Source organism: Nicotiana attenuata, unplaced genomic scaffold (genome assembly GCF_001879085.1).
Source record: "Nicotiana attenuata strain UT unplaced genomic scaffold, NIATTr2, whole genome shotgun sequence".
NCBI classification, from domain to species: Eukaryota; Viridiplantae; Streptophyta; class Magnoliopsida; order Solanales; family Solanaceae; genus Nicotiana; species Nicotiana attenuata.
The window spans coordinates 169,591-189,486 of record NW_017671806.1 but is presented as its reverse complement, the minus strand read 5'-3'; the positions used below and the strand labels follow the sequence as shown (position 1 = coordinate 189,486).

Below are 19,896 nucleotides of genomic sequence, written 5' to 3'. Positions count from 1 at the left end.
AAAAGAAAACTCAAAACTTAAGACTGAAAATAGCCTTGTGGATTGCAGTAATCAAGTCTGAACAAATAAAAGACACAGATTAAACTAATAAGCACGTCTATGATCAGGAACTCAGCTGCAACAAACTCCTGCCCAAACAAGTGAATAAACGGCAAATATTTTGAACAACTACATGACATGCAATATGACATACATATGAGGATTGATTTGGTCAAGGGGGCCAAGACCTTCTCCTCTACTCATCTTGTGCATCTTTATTCTTCTTTTTCTTCTTCTCCTTCTTCTTGCTTTTACTTCCTTCATCGCCATCACTCCCAACAGCTACATCACCATTCTCTGCATCTTTAACTTTCTTCTTCTTTTTCTTCTTTTTCTCAGACTTCTCCTCTGTCACGACCCGGATTTCTCACTCTCGGGAGTGGTGATGGCGCCTACTAGTGAAAGCTAGGCAAGCCAATCAATCAAATTATTTACCTTATTTTCATTTTAATCCGTTAACAATTAAGAACCATCATCTAATAAACAACTGAATTTAATAAGCGAAAGACTGAAATGCAATATTTAAATGATGCTACCAATACCAATCCATAAACAAACTACCCAGAACTGGTGTCACAATTTCATAGACTATCTAGGAATACTACAAATAAAGGTCTGAACGATTAAAACGACTCTGTCTCCGGGATACATGTAAGAAACGGAATGAAAAGATGGAAGGAGACGCCAAGGCCTGCGGACGCCTGCAGGACTACCTCGGGTTGCCTGATGAACTAGAAGCAGCAACCTCACTGCGGTCTGAAAGCTACAGCACCGGGATCTGCACAAAAGAGTGCAGAATGTAGTATCAGCACAACCGACCCCATGTGCTGGTAAGTGCCTAGCCTAACCTCGGCGAGGTAGTGACGAGACTAGGACCAGACTACCAAATAAACCAGTGTAATTAAATCATGTACAGCGGAATATAAAAGCAAATATTTACAGTAAAAGATAGGAAGACGGGGGGGGGGGGGGGGATATGCTGCGCGGTATTTCAGGCAACAACAGAAACAAATAGAGAAAAGCAAAGAACGCCAGAATTCAATTACTAGCAAAAGATAAGGAAATAAGGAACAAGTAGACATGTGTTACCATTGCAAACGTGCAACCCGATCCCAAATCATATAATACCGTTGCAAGCGTGCAACCGGCTCCCATTTCATATAGTACCGTTGCTGGCGTGCAACCCGCTCCCATTTCATATAGTATCGTTGCAGGCGTGCAACCCACTCTCATTTCATATAGTACCGTTGCAGGCGTGCAACCCGCTCCCATTTCATATATTACCGTCGCAGGCGTGCAACCAGCTCCCACTTTATATATTACCGTTGCAGGCGTGCAACCCGCTCCCATTTTATATTACCGTTGCAGGCGTGCATCCCGCTCCCATTTTTAATATATTACCGTTGCAGGCATGCAATCCACTCCCATTTCATATATTACCGTTGCAAGCATGCAACCCGCTCCTACTTCATATATCAACACCAATTATAGAAGAATCCCGGTGAGGGAACAGTAATATAATAACAACATCCCGGCAAGGGAACAATAATATAACAACAACATCCCGGCAAGGGAACAATAACATAAAAACAACATCCCGGCAAGGGAACCATAATATAACCACAACATCCCGGCAAGGGAACCACAATATAACAACAACATCCCGACAAGGGAACAATAATACAAATCATCATATTAAGCATGAATAAACAACGACGGAGTCACAACAATTACAATAAAAGACTCACGGGCATGCTTGACACCGACGTATAGATACTCGTCACCATGCCTATACGTCGCACTCCACAGTTAATACATAGCAAATAAGACACAACTCCTAATCCCTCAAGTTAAGGTTAGACCAAACACTTACCCCGATGCCACGAATGCAATTCAAGCCTCAACTACCACTTTACCTCTTGTTTCCACCACCACTTCGCTTGTATCTAGCCACAAGTTACTTAACTATATCAATAAATGCTAAAAGAATCAATCCTAATGCGTAAAAATAAGTTTTTCAATAATTTCCCCAAAAAGTCAAGAATTGACCTCGGGCCCACATGGTCAAAACCCGAGGTTCGAACCAAAACTCGATTACCCATTCACACACAAACCCAAATATATAATTTGTTTTAAAATGGGACCTCAAATCGAGGTCCAAATCCCCAAAATTTGAAAAAAATCCTGAGTTCTACCCAAAACACCCAATTTCCCCCATGAAAACCCTTGATTTTGAGTTGAAATCATGTAAAAAGATGTTAGAGATTAAAGAAAATGAGTTAGAAATGACTTGCAAATGATTTGGAAGAGTAGTTGTCTTTGAAAAATCGCCCAAAGGTGTTTAGGTTTTGAAAAGGTTGTAAAAATGGTTGAAATCCCATCTGAAATTCATTTTAGCAGATCTCTGATGTCGCAATTCCAACCAGGGTTCGCAATTGCGAACCCTTCAGAAGACTGTTGTCTTCGCATTTACGAAGATATTATCTCATTTGTGACCAACCAATATTTCTGAGGGCTTCTCATTTGCGAGGCAGCCGTTACATTTGCGACTATGGCCCGCCGCATTTACGACAAAATGGTCACATTTGCGATCAGGGCCTGCCCATGCCTTCTTTCGTATTTGCGATGATTTACTCGCATTTGCCAGCCAGGCTTCGCAAATGCGAAGCCTGCTGACCTGCAACATACCAGCAATTTCCTAATTTCAAGTTTCACCCCGTGGCCTATCCAAACTCACCCGAGCCCTCGGGGCTCTAAACCAAACATGCACGCAAGTCCAAAAGTATCATACAGACTTGCTTGTGCGATCAAATCATCAAAATAACATCAATAACTATGAATTTAGCATCAAATTCAAAGAAAAATCTCATGAACTCTTAAGTTCAAGTTTTTAACAACCGAAGGTCCGATTCACGTCATTTCAAGTCCGTTTCTTACCAAATTTTACTGGCTCGACTTAAATACAATATTAGACCTGTACCGGGCTCCGGAACCAAAATACGGGCCCGATACCATCGAATTCAATTACATTCAAATTTCCAAAAACTCATAGAATTTCAGTTAAACAATTTTCTTCAAAAATTCATTTCTCGGGCTTGGGACCTCGGAATTCGATTCCGGACATACGCCCAAGTCCCATATTTTCTTACGGACCCTCCGGGACCGTCAAATCACGGGTCCGGGTCTGTTTACCCAAAATGTTGACCAAATTCAACCGAATTCATTTTAAAAGCAAAATTCATCATTTTTCACAGATTTTCACATAATGGCTTTCCAGATACACATCCGGACTATGCACACAAATCGAGGTGAGACAAAAAGGAGGTTTTAAGGCCCCGGAACACATAATTTACTTCTAAAACAAGTGATGACCTTTTGGGTCGTCACATTCTCCACCTCTAAAACAACCGTTCGACCTCGGACTCCCAGGTCGATGCCTCAGCAGGCTGCCTTTCCACTGAACACGAACAGAAGGGAAACTCTTTGATCGCAACTTACGAACTTGCCGGTCTAGAATAGCTACCGGCTCCTCCTCATAGGACAAGTCATTGTCCAACTGGACAGTGTTGAAATCTAACACATGGGATGGATCGCCGTGATACTTCCGAAGCATGGACACATGAAACACTGGATGCATGGCTGATAAACTCGGCGGCAACGCAAGTCTGTAATCCACCTCTCCTACTCGATCAAGAATCTCAAACGGGCCAATGAACTTAGGGCTAAGCTTCCCCTTCTTTCCAAATCTCATCACACCCTTCATAAGCGACACCCGAAGCAACACTCATTCGCCGACCATGAATGCCACATCACGAACCTTACAGTCGGCATAACTTTTGGACAGAGTTGTACGAAGCCTATCCTGAATGATCCTGACCTTGTCCAAGGCATCCTGTACTAGATCCATACCCAATAACCGAGCCTCTCCCGACTCCAACCACCCAACCGGCGGCCGACACCGCCTACCATATAAAGCCTCATAAGGGGCCATCTGAATGCTCGACTGGTAACTGTTATCGTAGTCAAACTCCGCTGAAGGAAAAAACTGATCCCACGAGCCTCCAAAGTCAATAACACAAGCTCGGAGCATATCCTCCAAAATCTGAATAGTACGCTCGGACTGCCCGTCCGTCTTAGGATGAAATGCTGTGCTCAACTCGACCCGTGTGCCCAACTCACGCTGCACTGCTCTCCAGAAATGCAAGGTAAACTGCGTACCTCGATCAAAAATAATGGACACGGGCATACCATGAAGACGAACAATCTCCCGGATATAGATCTCAGCTAACTTCTCTAAAGAATAGGAGACTGCCACAGGAATGAAATGCGCTGACTTGGTCAGCCTATCGACAATAACCCACACCGCATCAAACTTCCTCTGAGTCCGTGGGAGTCCAACAACAAAGTCCATAGTGATACGCTCCCACTTCCATTCAGGTAGCTCAATCCTCTGAAACAAACCACCAGGTCTCTGATGCTCGTACTTTACCTGCTAACAATTCAAACACCGAGCCACACGCAACAATATCCTTCTTCATCCTCCTCCACCAATAATGCTGCCGCAAATCCTGATACATCTTAGCGGCGCCCGGATGAATAGAGTACCGGGAACTATGGGCCTCCTCTAGAATCAACCCTCGAAGTCCATCCACATTAGGCACACAAATACGACCCTGCATCCTCAAAACTCCATCATCTCCCACTGTGACCTGCTTGGCACCGCCATGGTGCACCGTGTCCTTTAGGACACACAAATGGGGATCATCATACTGCCGATCTCGAATGTGCTCTAATAATGAAGAACGGGCGACTGTGCAAGATAACACACGGCTAGGCTCGGAGACATCCAACCTCACGAACTGATTGGCCAAAGCCTGAACATCTAAAGCAAGCAGCCTCTCACCAACCGGAATATACGCAAGACTGCCCATACTGGCTGACTTCCTACTCAAAGCATCGCCACCACATTGGCCTTCCCCGGATGATATAAGATGGTGACATCATAGTCTTTCAATAGCTCCAACCACCTTCTCTGCCTCAAGTTTAGCTCCTTCTGCTTGAACAAATACTGTAGACTCTAGTGATCCGTGAACACCTCACACGCCACGCCATATAAATAGTGCCTCCAAATCTTCAGCGCGTGGACAATGGCTGCTAACTCCAAATCATGAACTGGATAATTCTTCTCATGAATCTTTAACTGCCGCAAAGCATAATCAATGACCTTGCCATCCTGCATCAACACCGCATCAAGTCCAATACGAGATGCATCATAATAAACTATATATGGCCCTGAACCTGTGGGTAAAACCAACACCGACGCCGTAGTAAAAACTGTCTTGAGCTTCTGAATGCTCACCTCACACTCGTCCGACCACCTGAACTGGGCACCCTTCTGGGTCAACCTGGTCATCGGGGCTGCAATAGATGAAAACCCCTCCACAAACCGACGGTAATAGCCTGCCAAATCCAAGAAACTCCAGATCTCTATAGCTGATGTGGGTCGAGGCCAATTCTTGACTGCCTCTATCTTCTTCGGATCCACCTGAACACCCTCTGCTCATACAATGTGACCCAAGAATACAACAGAACTCAACCAGAACTCACACTTCGAAAACTTGGCATACAACTGACTATCTCTCATAGTCTGAAGAACCACTCTCAGATGTTGCTCATGCTCCTCTCGACTGCGGGAATAAATCAAAATATCATCAATGAAGACGATCATGAAGGAATCTAAATAAGGCCCGAACACTCGGTTCATCAAATCCATGAAAGTTGCTGGGGCATTTGTCAATCTGAATGACATCACTAAGAACTCATAATGCCCGTACCGAGTGCGAAAAGCTGTCTTAGGGACATCGGATGCCCTAATCCTCAACTGATGGTTGCCAGATCTCAAGTCAATCTTAGAAAACACTTGGCCACCCTGAAGCTGGTCAAACAAATCGTCAATTCGTGGCAATGGGTACTTATTCTTGATTGTGACCTTGTTCAGTTGCCGGTAATCTATACACATTCTCATCGATCTGTCCTTCTTCTTAACAAACAACACCGGCGCACCCCAAGGTGAGACACTAGGCCTAATAAAGCCCTTATTAAGCAAGTCTTGCAACTGCTCCTTCAATTCTTTCAACTTAGGCGGGGCCATATGATACGGCGGAATAAAATGGGCTGAGTGCCCGGAGCCAAATCAATGCAGAAGTTAATATCCCTGTCCGGTGGCATACCCGGCAGGTCTGAAGGGAAAACCTCAGGAAACTCACGAACAACAGGCGCAAAATCCGTAGAAGGAACCTCCGCACTAGAATCATGAACATATGCCAAATAGGCCAAACACCCCTTCTCGACCACTCGCCAAGCCTTCATATATGAGATCACACTACGGGTAGAATGACCAGGAGTCCCTCTCCAATCAAGACGGGGTAAAACTGGTAAGGCCTAGGAGGATGGCCTCTACCAAAAGAATATCTTCCTCCAGATGAGGCACCACTGAATCTGCCCGAATGACGAGGCCTCTTGTCAGACCCCTGACCACCCCCTTGTGACAGAACCATCTCAACTCTCCTGGCTATATTGGCCACCTCCTGAAAAGAAATCTCACTCCCCGTCTCTGCAATCGAATAGGCTGAATGAGTCCCTTAATGAACCTCCTCTCTCTCTCTCTCTCTCTCTCTCCCTCTCTCTCTCTCTCTCTCTCTCTCTCTCTCTCAGTGAGAAGTATATGAAGAGCATGACGGGCCAAGTCAATAAACCTGGTCTCGTACTGAGTAACTGTCATAGAACCCTGCTGGAGATGCTCAAACTGCCTCCGATAGCTCTCCCTTTGAGTGATAGGAAGAAACTTCTCCAAGAATAGCCGAGAAAACTGATCCCAAGTCAAACATGGTGACCCAGCTGGTCTAGCCAAACAATAATCTCTCCACCAAGCCTCGGCGGATCCAGACAAACGAAAAGCAGCAAAGTCGACCCCATTGGTCTCTAATATCCCCGTGTTCCGTATAACCTCATGAAAACTGTCCAAATAATCCTGGGGATCCTCAGAAGATGTACCACCAAGAGTAGTAGTGAAGATCTTGGTGAAACCTATCCAACCTCCACAAAGCCTCCGAAGATGTAGCTGATCCATCACTGGTCTGTGCGGTTGCTCGGCTGAAGAAGCGGTATGTGACCTCGCCATCCGCGAAAGAACAAGAGTAGAGGGTTCAATTTAGCATTGAGAGAACAAAATCGCACGATAGGAAAGAATAGATGTGAAGTTTTTCCTAACTCTGTAGCCTCTGGGGGATAAATACAGACGTCTCCATACCGATCCCTCAGACTCTACTAAGCTTGTCCGTGAATTGTGAGATCTAAGCAATCTAGAGCTCTGATACCAACTTGTCACGACCCGGATTTCCCACCCTCGGGAGTAGTGATGGTGCCTACCAGTGAAAGCTAGGCAAACCAATCAATTAAATTATTTACCTTGTTTCCATTTTAATCCGTTAACAATTAAGAACCATCATTTAATAAACAACTGAATTTAATAAGCAGAAGACTGAAATGCAATATTTTAATGATGCTACCAATACCAATCCATAAACAAACTACCCAGAACTGGTGTCACAATTTCATAGACTGTCTAGGAATACTACAAATAAAGGTCTGAAAGATTAAAACGACTCTATCTCTGGGATACAAGAAAGAAACAAAACGAAAAGATGGAAGGAGACGCCAAGGCCTGCGGACGCCTGCAGGACTACCTCGGGTCCCCTGATGAGCTGGAAGCAGCAACCTCACTACGGTCCGAAAGCTATAGCACCGGGATCTGCACGAAAGAGTGCAGAGTGTAGTATCAGCACAACCAACACCATGTGCTGGTAAGTGCCTAGCCTAACCTCGGCGAGGTAGTGACGAGGTTAGGACCAGACTACCAAATAAACCTGTGCAGTTAAATCATGTACAGCGGAATATAAAGGCAAATATTTATAGTAAAACATAGGAAAGGGGGGATATGGTGCTGGGTATTTCAGGCAACAACAGAAACCAATAGAGAAAAACAAAGAATGCCAGAATTCAATTACCAACAAAAGATAAGGAAATAAGGAACAAGTAGACATGAATTACCATTGCAGGCGTGCAACCCGATCCTAAATCACATAGTACCGTTGCAAGCGTGAAACCCGCTCCCATTTCATATAGTACCGTTGTAGGCGTGCAACCCGCTCCCATTTCATATATTACCATTGCAGGCGTGCACCCCGCTCCCATTTCATATATTACCGTTGCAGGCGTGCAACCCGCTCCCATTTCATATATTACCGTTGCAGGCGTGCAACCCGCTCCCATTTCATATGTTACCGTTGCAGGCGTCAACCCGCTCCCATTTCATATATCAACACCGATCATAGAAGAATCCCTGCGAGGGAACAGTAATATAACAATAACATCCCCGCAAGGGAATAATAATACAACAACAACATCCCGGCAAGGGAACAATAACATAACAACAACATCCCGGCAAGGGAACAATAACGTAACAACAACATCCCGGCAAGGGAACCATTATATAACCACAACATCCCGGCATGGGAACCATAATAAAACAACAACATCCCGGCAAGGGAACAATAATACAAATCATCATATTAAGCATGAATAAACCACGACGGAGTCACAACAATTACAATACAAGACTGACAGGCATGCTTGACACCGACGTATAGATACTCGTCACCATGCCTATACGTCGCACTCCAAAGTTAACACATAGCAAATAAGACACAACTCTTAATCCCTCAAGCTAAGGTTAGACCAAACACTTACCTCGATGCCACGAACGCAATTCAAGCCTCAACTACAGCTTTACCTCTTGTTTCCACCACAAATTCTCTTGTATCTAGCCACAAGTTACTTAACTATATCAATAAATGCTAAAAGAATCGATCCTAATGCGTAAAAATAAGTTTTCCAATAATTTCCCCAAAAAGTTAAAAATCGACCCTGGGCCCACATGGTCAAAACCCGAGGTTCGAACCAAAACCCGATTACCCATTCACCCACGAACCCAAATATATAATTTGTTTTGAAATCGGACCTCAAATAGAGGTCCAAATCCCCAAAATTTGAAAAAAAACCTAAGTTCTACCCAAAACACCCAATTTCCCCCATGAAAACCCTTGATTTTGAGTTGAAATCATGTAAAAAGATGTTAGAGATTAAAGAAAACGAGTTAGAAATGACTTACAAATTATTTGGAAGAGTAGTTGTCTTTGAAAAATCGCCCAAAGGTGTTTAGATTTTGAAAAGGTTGTAAAAATGGTTGAAATCCCGTCTGAAATTCATTTTAGCAGGTCTCTGATGTCGCAATTGCGACCAGGGTTCGCAATTGCGAACCCTTCAGAAGACTGTTGTCTTCGCATTTGCGAAGATATTATCGCATTTGCGACCTCCCAATATTTCTGAGGGCTTCGCATTTGCGAAGCAGATGTTGCATTTGCGACTATGGCCCTCCGCATTTGCGACAAAATGGTCGCATTTGCGATCAGGGCCTGCCCATGCCTTCTTTCGCATTTGCGATGATTTACTCGCATTTGCAAGCCAGGCTTAGCAAATGCGAAGCCTGCATACCTACAACATACCATCAATTTTCTAAGTCCAGATTTCACTCCGTGGCCTATTCAAAACTCACCCGAGCCCTAGGGGCTCCAAACGAAACATGCACGCAAGTCCAAAAACATCATACGGACTTGCTCGTGCGATCAAATCATCAAAATAACATCAATAACTATGAATTTAGCATCAAAATCGAAGAAAAATCTCATGAACTCTTAAGTTCAAGTTTTTAACAACCGAAGGTCCGATTCACGTCATTTCAAGTCCGTTTATTACCAAATTTTACAGGCTCGACTTAAATACCATATTAGACCTGTACCTGGCTCCGGAACCAAAATACGGGCCCGATACCATCGAATTCAATTATATTTAAATTTCCAAAAACTCATAGAATTTCAGTTAAATAATTTTCTTCAAAAATTCATTTCTCGGGCTTGGGACCTCGAAATTCGATTCCGGGCATACGCCCAAGTCCCATATTTTCTTATGGACCCTCCAGGACCGTCAAATCACGGGTGCGGGTCCGTTTACCCAAAATGTTGACCGAAGTCAACCTGAATTCATTTTAAAAGCAAAATTCATCATTTGTCACAAATTTTCACATAATGGCTTTCCGGATACACGTCCGGATTGCACACGCAAATTGAGGTAAGACAAAAATAAAGTTTTAAGGCCTCGAAAAATAGAAGAACAAGTGATGACCTTTTGGGTCATCACATCCTCATCTGATGATGCAACACTATCTTTCTCTTTATCCTTCTTTTGCTTTTTCTTTTCCTTTTTTGCCGTCTCTACATCAGGGGTTGCAGCTTCATCAGCTTCTTTCTTATTTTTCTTCTTTTCTTTCTTTGTGACTTCAACCTCCACAGCTTCATCTCCAGCCTTCTTCTCCTCGACTATCTCTACCTTTGGTTTCTTTAAAGCACTGGGTGCAGGGGATGCATCTAAGTTATTCAATTTTCTCTTGTTACCCTCCTCCTCATCTTCCTTAAGTTTCTTCGTCTTTTTCTTCTCAACATCACCAACTGCACCATCAGCAGGCACCGTATCAGGATCAGTTTTCACATTAGCAGCAGCGAGACCAGCAACCATAACGTCCCCTCCTATAGGCAAAACAACATTCCTCAACCACTCAGCTGGAGTTTTCTCATTTGGCTTTCCATGTTTATCCAACTTCCCCTCAGCAACCAACTTCTTCTTCATCGAAGCCCTTGGCCCTAAGCCCCATTTCCTAGGATAAGTATCCCTGTCCATCACCACACTCTTAATCTTAGCAACCATGCCATGATCACAAGTGGCCATAACAGCAGTGGTCATTTCTGCAATCCCCAATGCGATGGCCTCTCCTTTAGTAGTCATCAACAGAACCTCCTCCCCAACCTCAATATCATTCTCAAACCTCAAAAGCCCGGGAATCATCAACTTAGCACCATAACAAATATCATTTACGGCCGAATCCCTAACCACCAACCTCTTATAACTAGTCAAAACCACCTCCAACGGCATAATCACCCTCCTCAAGTAAGTCTCATCCCTATAGTTATCATATATCCATTGCGCATCCATCACATCATGCATTGTCACCATATTATTCTTCTCACCCAAAATCCCAGACCTCACTCTCCTCAACTCCTGCATATGTCCACCCACACCCAACAAAAATCCAAGATGCACATAAAGCGTCCGAACATATATACCCGCCTCACACGATATCCAAAACACAACCAAATGCCTATAAGCATCATACTCAAGCAACTTACTCTCATAAATAGTTCTAATCCTATGTTGTCTTTTCAAAACAGAAATCAAAGGTGGTCCTTGAAACACAGCCCCACTTAAAGCCTCAAGTGCTCTAGCTACATTAGCAACATCAGCATGTAATCTAGCAACACAAACATATTCTTTACCAGCAGCCTATTGGGATTTAACCAAACGGGTCGCTCTATCAATGCAAACAATCAAATTACCAGTAACTTTAGGATCAAGAGTTCCACTGTGACCCGTTTTCTCAACCCGGAAAATCCGTTTAATCAAAGCTACAACTTCATGTGAATATAGGTTAGCAGGTTTATCAAGATTGAGAATACCGTACCTGATGTATTCAGTGAGTGGACGCTTGAGTGGCGAAAACCCAGACGGTAGAGGAGTGTAGTGACCAGTTCATACATTGAGACGGTCGTTGTTTTTCAAGAGAATGGGCCACTGTGAAGTGTCAATGGTGGGGGTGTAGCTTTGTGGTTTGATGAGAAAATCGACATCAAGATCAGATTTTTTGTCAGTTTGAGTGGAGAGTGTTTGGGTTTCATCTTCATTTTTGGGTGATTTGGTTTTTTTCTTCTTCTTCTCTGAGCGGGAGAGCTCGACGTCAGTCATGGCGGCTTTTTGGGTTTGGGGGGGGGGGGGGGGTTCAGATTAGGTCGCAGCGGACTCAACCTTAGGAAGAGTGGGCGCTAATACTTTTACCCAATAGTGGTATCGGGGTCAATTTCCACAGGGAGCTAGAAAGGGAGTTGGATATTTGTTTAGCCTAGAATTGCGTGTTTGCTTCTAATTGATCTTCTATCATTTTTGGGTTTTTGTGATTATCAACTACAATTTAACAACTACTAATTATAACTATATTATGCGAAGAGAATTAATCTAGATTGTATGCAAGATAGAGAAAGACACTAAGGTCGTGGCATTTACCTAGGTGGTCAACTAACGGGTAGAGATTCCTAATACAAGAATGATGATTATGGGGCTTATGATATAACCATTGCACGATAGCACTCACTCTCACACCTCTCGGTACGAAGAGTGATTTTTCCCAATTGACTCTCTCGAGACCAATTGAGTAGGCTAACAAACCAAGCAACTTAGGGTTCAAGTTGGGTAATCACTCTCTCGAGGTCTTACCCGTTAATTGGGACTACCATTCTCATGGGTCAATTTCAATTACTTGTTGGGTTAACTTTGGAGTCATAGACACTCTTTCTCAAGAAGAGTCAAGACTCACTAAGTTAGACTTAGTGTTTGCAACCACCAAATCCTAGTTACATAAAATCAACCCAAATATCAAACACCCAACATCATTCAAGCACTAAACAATCACACTCATTAATTACCCACACTAGGGTTGAGCCACAACCCTAGCTAATGGGTTTAGCTAGCCATAATAGCAACAGAAATTAAAGAAGAAGTAGATAAAATCAACATAATAATTAACTAGGAAGTTAATCTACACGAATCCACGTTAAAACAAGATTAAAATGCCCAAAATAGGCTAAAACTTGAATCTCACGAGTGCTGCTGCTATCTGATGTCTAAAACTTGACCTAGAAATAATAAAATATTCTATTTATACTATGCCAGAAAAATCAGACAAAAATACCCCTACGGGGCTGGCGCGGACCGCGCATAAATGCAGCGCGGCCGCGTAGGGGTCTTGGCCTTCGATCATTCACTTCTGGAACTGGGGACGCAGACCGCACAAAGAAGTAGCACGGCCGCACAGGCTAATGAGCGCGGACCGCACAACACTGAAGCGCGACCGCGTAGACACCAGCGCTGACCGCGTAGAAATGAGCGCTGACCTCGCTTGGAGACTCCTGAAATGGGTGCTCTCTGAATCTCCTAGCGCGGCCAAGCAACAAATCACTGTGGTCCGCGCTAGGTCCTCCTGTCCCTACTTCAATGATTTTTGATACTTGAGCAGGTTTCACTCCGTTTCGAGCTGATTCTTGACTTTCGTCATCTTGTCGCTCAAACCTGCAATCAAGCGCACTTTGTAAGCATTCTGGGTCTATTTCATGACAATTCATACATAAGGCATAGGCAAGTATGAGCATAAAACGTGTTAAAATCACAGTTATCAGGGGTCAGGTAGGGTTTAAGAAGTCACTCTGTCTAGGGTTTTAACAGAGTGAGAAATGAGAATATTATATAGGGGGGCGGCTGATGATTGAAGCTGGAGGGATATAGATCCAGGGTTTAAGGTTTTGGGGTAAGAGCTCGGTAGTGAATGGTGTGGAGAAATTAATGGGCCACATCCAAATTTTGGGCTGACAGTATGGGCCATGAACATAATTGGTTCAAAAATATACAAGGCCCAAAGTAATTTTCCTTTTTTTATTTGTTTTATACCTAAAACTAAACTATAGCTCACAAGAATCTATACTATATTAAAAGCACGAAGACCCTTAGCAAAATGTCGTTTGCCTTTTTTACCATCTAAAAATAAATTTCATATTGGATACAATTGTAATTTAAGTTACTTTCCTAATATTTAGAGCATTTAAATCACCTAAAATTTTGGTTATTAAATATTTCCTTATTGAACTAAGTAAGAAAGTCCTAATTTTTAGCATTCACCATAACATGTTAATTAAATAGGGAAAGGTGCTCATGGGTTAAGTTTGTTGAAAATTGTCTACAGCTTATTTTTGTTGATTTAATAGTTATTTAATTATTATTTTAATATTTAAGAGCTTAAAATTAATTAAAATTTTGCTTATTAATTTATTTTCTGATTCAAACCATGTAGAATGTTATAATATTTAGAGATTATTAAAATATCACTTTGTATAGGTCTTTCACGTAAATTATATATAAATAATTAAAAAATAGATAAAGGAAGAATAAAAATATTTAAGAAAGACGAGGTACGGGTTCTTGGATAATAACGTAGATAGTTTCACTTTATTAAAATATACAAAATTACTGCACCAATAATCTTATTCAATATTATATTTTTAACTTTCAAAAGTTTTAAATGCACAATAACAAGATAATTTATGAAATTCCTTAATTATTAATCCATGATATATTTAGCTAAATATGAGCGGATTTATCAGCTAGCTTTCAATTGTAGATTCTCTTATTAGCGTGCTTTATTTCTTCTTCTTTTTAATGTCTTTTTTGTTTATTATTGCACTTTGATTTTGTGTTATTTAAAGATCGTAGATTATTAGTTGTTTGCACATATGTTATAAGTTGTATCCTTCAAGATTGTTTACATTTCCAAGGTTCTTGCCTGTGAAACTAAAATTATGAAATTACAAACTCGGAACAAATCTTAAGTTGAATTATTGATGACTGAGGACTTCTGAGATAGTTTCTTTAATTATTGAGTTAGTTATACACAACCAATATTCATTTTCATCTTTAGGAACTTACACTTTTATTTTATAACTCAAAACTAATTTTTAAATAAATTTATACTCATTAAGACAGAATTCACGCGCATCGCGCGTACCCTAGGACTAGTATCTACAAAAGTGTAGGAATGTACCTCATATCAAATATTTGATAAAATCATCATCTATACTATATTAAAAGCACGAAGGCCCTTAGCGAAATGTCGTTCGCCTTTTTTACCCACTTAAACTAGAGTTCACACAAGACAAAATAGTCATTCGTTTATTTTCCTAATATTTTAGTAATATTATTTTCCTAATATTTAGGACCTTGATATCAAGTAATAATTTAATTATTAAATCTTTCCTTATTTGAATTAAGTATTATGTAGAGATTTTAAAAAGGAGTTAAATTTTAATAAACAAAAACCTTCTTTTGGTATTTATTGTTTTGACATGAAAGATATTAAGCAATCGTAATTATTTAATAAAATGGTAAATCTTTGTACTAAAAATTATTTCTTTCCAATTTTTTTGCATCAACAAGCATCCGGATATATTTGGAATGTTCGTTTCGTTATGCTTTTATGTTTTTGTATTCTTTCTTTATCTCTTTGTTTTTTGTGAATTTATTTATGTAAGTGAAAAGTTCTTATCAAATTATCGTCTAGAATTTTTTTTAATCAAATGTGGTTTACTAATATTTTTATTTGGAATTTTAGTTCTTTAGTTACTACAGTAGTGGAGCCATAATTTTTATTATTGGGTGTCAGTATTTAAATAAGTAAATACACGAAGAAGTCAAGNATATATATATATATATATATATATATATATATATATATATATATATATATATATATATATATATATATATATATATATATATATATACATACACACACACATACTATATTAAAAGCACGAATGCTCTTAGTGAAATATAGTTCGCCTTTTTACCCTTTAAAAATATATATCAAATTATAACTTGAGTTACTTTTCTAATATTTAGGAATTCAAAATCACTTAAAGTCTTACTTATTAAATCATTCCTTATTTAAATCAAGTAAAAAGTCCTAATATTTAGGATATTAAAATCAATTAAAATTTTCTGTATATAAATTGTTAAAAAAGGAAAAGGGAAAACTATCGACAATCTAAAAATATGAACTAAAACACAAAATCATAGAAAAGCATATACGTAAAAATAATCTATATACCACCTTTTCCAACAACGAAACTCCACAATATTTTTTATGCTTTTTGTCCTTTTATATCAATCATGCAAGGTCTAAGTTTGCATCTATATTTCATTTGATATCTGTGATGACCCAAAAAGTCATCACTTGTTTAAGAAACAAATTCAGTGTTTCGAGACCTAAAAAAACCACTTTTTTTTTACCTCACCTCGATTTGCATGCGCAGTCCGGACGCTTAGCCGAAAAGCCATTATATGAAAATAAGTAAAAAATAATAAATTTTGCCTTTAAATGAATTAAATTGACTTCGGTCAATGTTTTAGGTAAACGGACCTGGACCCGTAATTTGACTGTCCCGGAGGGTCCGTAGAAAAATATGCGACTTGGGCGTATGCCCGGAATCGAATTCCGAGGTCTCAAGCCCGAGAAATGAATTTTTAAAGAAAATATTTTTCTAAAATTACTTATGAGTATTGGAAATGAAATAGATTAAAACTTGATGGTATCGGGCCCGTATTTTGGCTCCGACGCCCGGTACAGGTCTTATATGTGATGTAAGATAAGTTTGTGAAACTTGGTAAGAAACGGACTTGAAACGACGTGGATCGGATCGTTTTTGAGAAAATTGGCAAATTTGAAGTTCTTAAGAAATTTCATGATTTTGATGCTAAATTTATAGTTGTTGATGTTATTTTAGTGATTTGAATGCACGAGCGAGTCTGTATGATGTTTTTAGGTTGGTGTGCATGTCAAGTCTGGAGTCCCGAGGGCGCGGGTGAGTTTTGGATAGGCCACAAAGTGGATTTTTGGACTTGAGGAATTGCAGGCTTCAGCTGTTTCAGTGCAGGCCTGCAGGCTTCGCATTTGCGAAGCCTGGCTCGCAAATGCGATATCGCAAATGCGAGGGCCACGTCGCAAATGCGAAAGTAGCCCAGGCCAGCATCCCTCGCAATTGCGAGAAAACAATTGCAAATGCGATGCTTCCCCCTCTAAGCCAGTTGTCGCAAATGCGACAAAGTGATCGCAATTCCCAATTCGCAAATGCAAGAATTTGTTCGCAATTCCCAACATAGCAGAAGCCTGGGTTCGCAATTGCGAACCCTGTTCGCAATTCCCATATCTGCAACCTGCAAATTTTATAACTTAGCGGAAAATCAACCATTTTCCACATTTTTTCAAAACACAAACTCCCTAGGGCGATTTTTCAAGAACAACTCTTCTTCCAAATCGATTGTAAGTCAATTTTAACTCGCTTCCTTCAATCATTAACATTTTTTAACATGATTTCAACTCAAAACCAATGATCTTCATGGGGAAAATGAGTGTTTTGGGTAGATCCTAAGTTTTTCAAAAACATTTTGGATTTGGACCTCGATTTGAGGTCCGATTTCAAAACAAATTATATATTTGGAAAACTTATTTTCATGCATTAGAGATTGTTTATTTAGCATTCATTGATGTAATTAAGTAACTTGTGACTAGATACGAGCGAAGTGGTGGTGAAATAAAGAGGTAAATCTATAGTTGAGGCTTGAACTGTGTACGAGGCATCGAGGTAAGTGTTTGGTCTAACCTTAGCTTGAGGGATTAGGAGTCGAGTCTTATTTGTTACGTGATAATTGTGGAGTACGACGTATAGGCATGGTGACGAGTATCTATACGTCGGTGTCAAGCATGCCCGTGAGTCTTGTATCGTAATTAATATGCCTCTGTTGTGGTTTATTGCGCTTCATATGAGGATTTTATTATTGTTGCCTTGCCGGGAGGTTATTATGGTTACGATTCCCTTGCCGGGATGTTATTATCATTATTGTTCCCTTGCCGTGATGTCTGTTTGAAATATTTCTGTTCCCTTGCCGGGATGTCTGTTTTAATATTATTGTTCCCTTGACGGGATTCTTTGATTGGTGTTGATAAAAGAAATGGGAATGGGTTGCACGCCTGCAACGGTAATAAGTGAAATGGGAGTAGGTTGCACGCCTGCAACGGTAAAATATGAAATGGGAGCGGGTTGCATGCCTGCAACGGTGAAATATGAAATGGGAGTGGGTTGCACGCCTGCAACGATAATGTAAGAAATGGGAGCGGGTTGCATGCCTGCAACGGTATCATATGTAATGGGATCAGGTTGCACGCCTGCAACGGTATTACTTGTGTTCCTGTTCTTCTATTTCCTTATTTTGGCTGGTAATTGATTTAGAGCATTTCCTATGTTTCTCTACAGTCGTTCTGTTGTTATCTATTACTCCCCGTAGCATGTTTCCCCGCCCAACTTTAGTTGTAATTATCTGTTTCTATTTCCGCTGTACATGAATTTATTTGCACAGGTTATTTGATAGTCTGGTCCTAGCCTCGTCACTACTTCGCCGAGGTTAGGCTAGGCATTTACCAGCACATGGGGTCGGTTGTGCTGATACTACACTCTGCACTCTTTTGTGCAGATCCCAGTGCTGCAGACTTCCGACCGCAGTGAGGTTTCAGATTCTTGCTTACCAGGCGACCCGAGGTAGTCCTGCAGGCGTCCGCAAGCCTTGGCGTCTCTCTCTATCTATTTTCCTGCTTCTCTTATGTAGTTCCAGAGACATTATTTTGTTATTTCTTTCAGACCTTTATTTGTAGTACTCTTAGACAGTCTGTGAAGTTGTGACACCAAATTTTGGGTAGTTTTGTTAAGGAATTTTATTAGCAGTATTTTTAAGATGAATTTTATTCTTCCGCTTGTTAAATTATGTTGTTATTAATTGTCGGTTCTAAGTCGTTAACAAAATTAAAAATGGAAAAAGAGTCAAATAGTTCAGTTGGTTGGCTTGCCTAGCTCTCACTAGTAGGCGCCTTCACGACTCCCGAGGGTGGAAAATTTGGATCGTGACAAGTTGGTATCAGAGCTCTAGGTTACATCGGTCTAAGGGATCGATACCGAAACGTATGTATTTATCCCCCAGAGGCTACAGAGTTGGGAAAAACTTCTCATCTATTCTTTCCTGTTGTGTGGTATGGTTTCTCAATGCTAATTGAATTTCCACTCTGTTCTTTCGCAGATGTCGAGAACACGCGCTTCCTCATCCGCTGATCAGCAGCTCGAGCCCCAGTAGCTCCCGCAAGGGGCAGAGGCTGAGGCCGCGATAGAGGCCGAGGTAGGGGCAAAGCTCAGCCCGGAGCAACAGTACCAACGGCAGAGCCTCAGGTTGAGTTCGACGAGGAGGTTCCGGCCCAAACAGCTCTAGTGGGCCCAGCTCAGGCCCCAGAGGGGTTCATTGCTACTCCAGTACTTCAGGATGCTCGTCTAGTGGGCCTCATGGAGAGTGTCACCCAGGCAGGCTTGCTTCCTGTAGCACCAGCCATCTCTCAGGCTGGAGGAGGAGCTCAGACTCCTGCTACTCGCACTCCGGAGCACGTAGCTCCCCAGTTTCAGACTCCAGCGGCTCAGCTAGTTGGGGCAGTTCAGCCGGGTGTGGTAGCCCAGACCGGTGATGGAGCAGCTATGTTTGTTGATGCTTTGTGGAGATTGGACAGGTTCACCATGCTCTTCACTACTACTTTCAGCGGTGCATCTTCTGAGGATTCCCAGGATTATCTAGACAGCTGTCATGAGGTTCTCAAGAACATGGGGATAGTGGAGACCAATGGGGTCAATTTTGCTACTTTTTGCTTGTCTGGATCCGCCAAGACTTGGTGGAGAGATTATTGCTTAGCTAGACCAGCCAGATCACCAGCTTTGACTTGGGAGCAGTTTACTCAGCTATTTCTGGAGAAGTTTCTCCCTATCACTCAGAGAGAGGCCTATCGGAAGCAGTTTGAGCGTCTCCAGCAGGGTTCTATGATCGTTACTCAGTATGAGACCAGATTCATCGACTTGGCTCGCCATGCCCTTGTCATACTTCCCACTGAGAGAGAGAGAGTGAGGAGGTTCATTGAGGGACTTATCCAGACTATTCGATTTCAGA

The 19,896-nt window shown here is 41.5% G+C and overlaps 1 pseudogene; it reads right to left on the bottom strand.

Moving 5' to 3' along the window:
* Nucleotides 1-235: 235 nt before the first annotated feature.
* LOC109210337 lies at nucleotides 236-12,013 on the bottom strand (annotated as a pseudogene).
* Nucleotides 12,014-19,896: the final 7,883 nt, after the last annotated feature.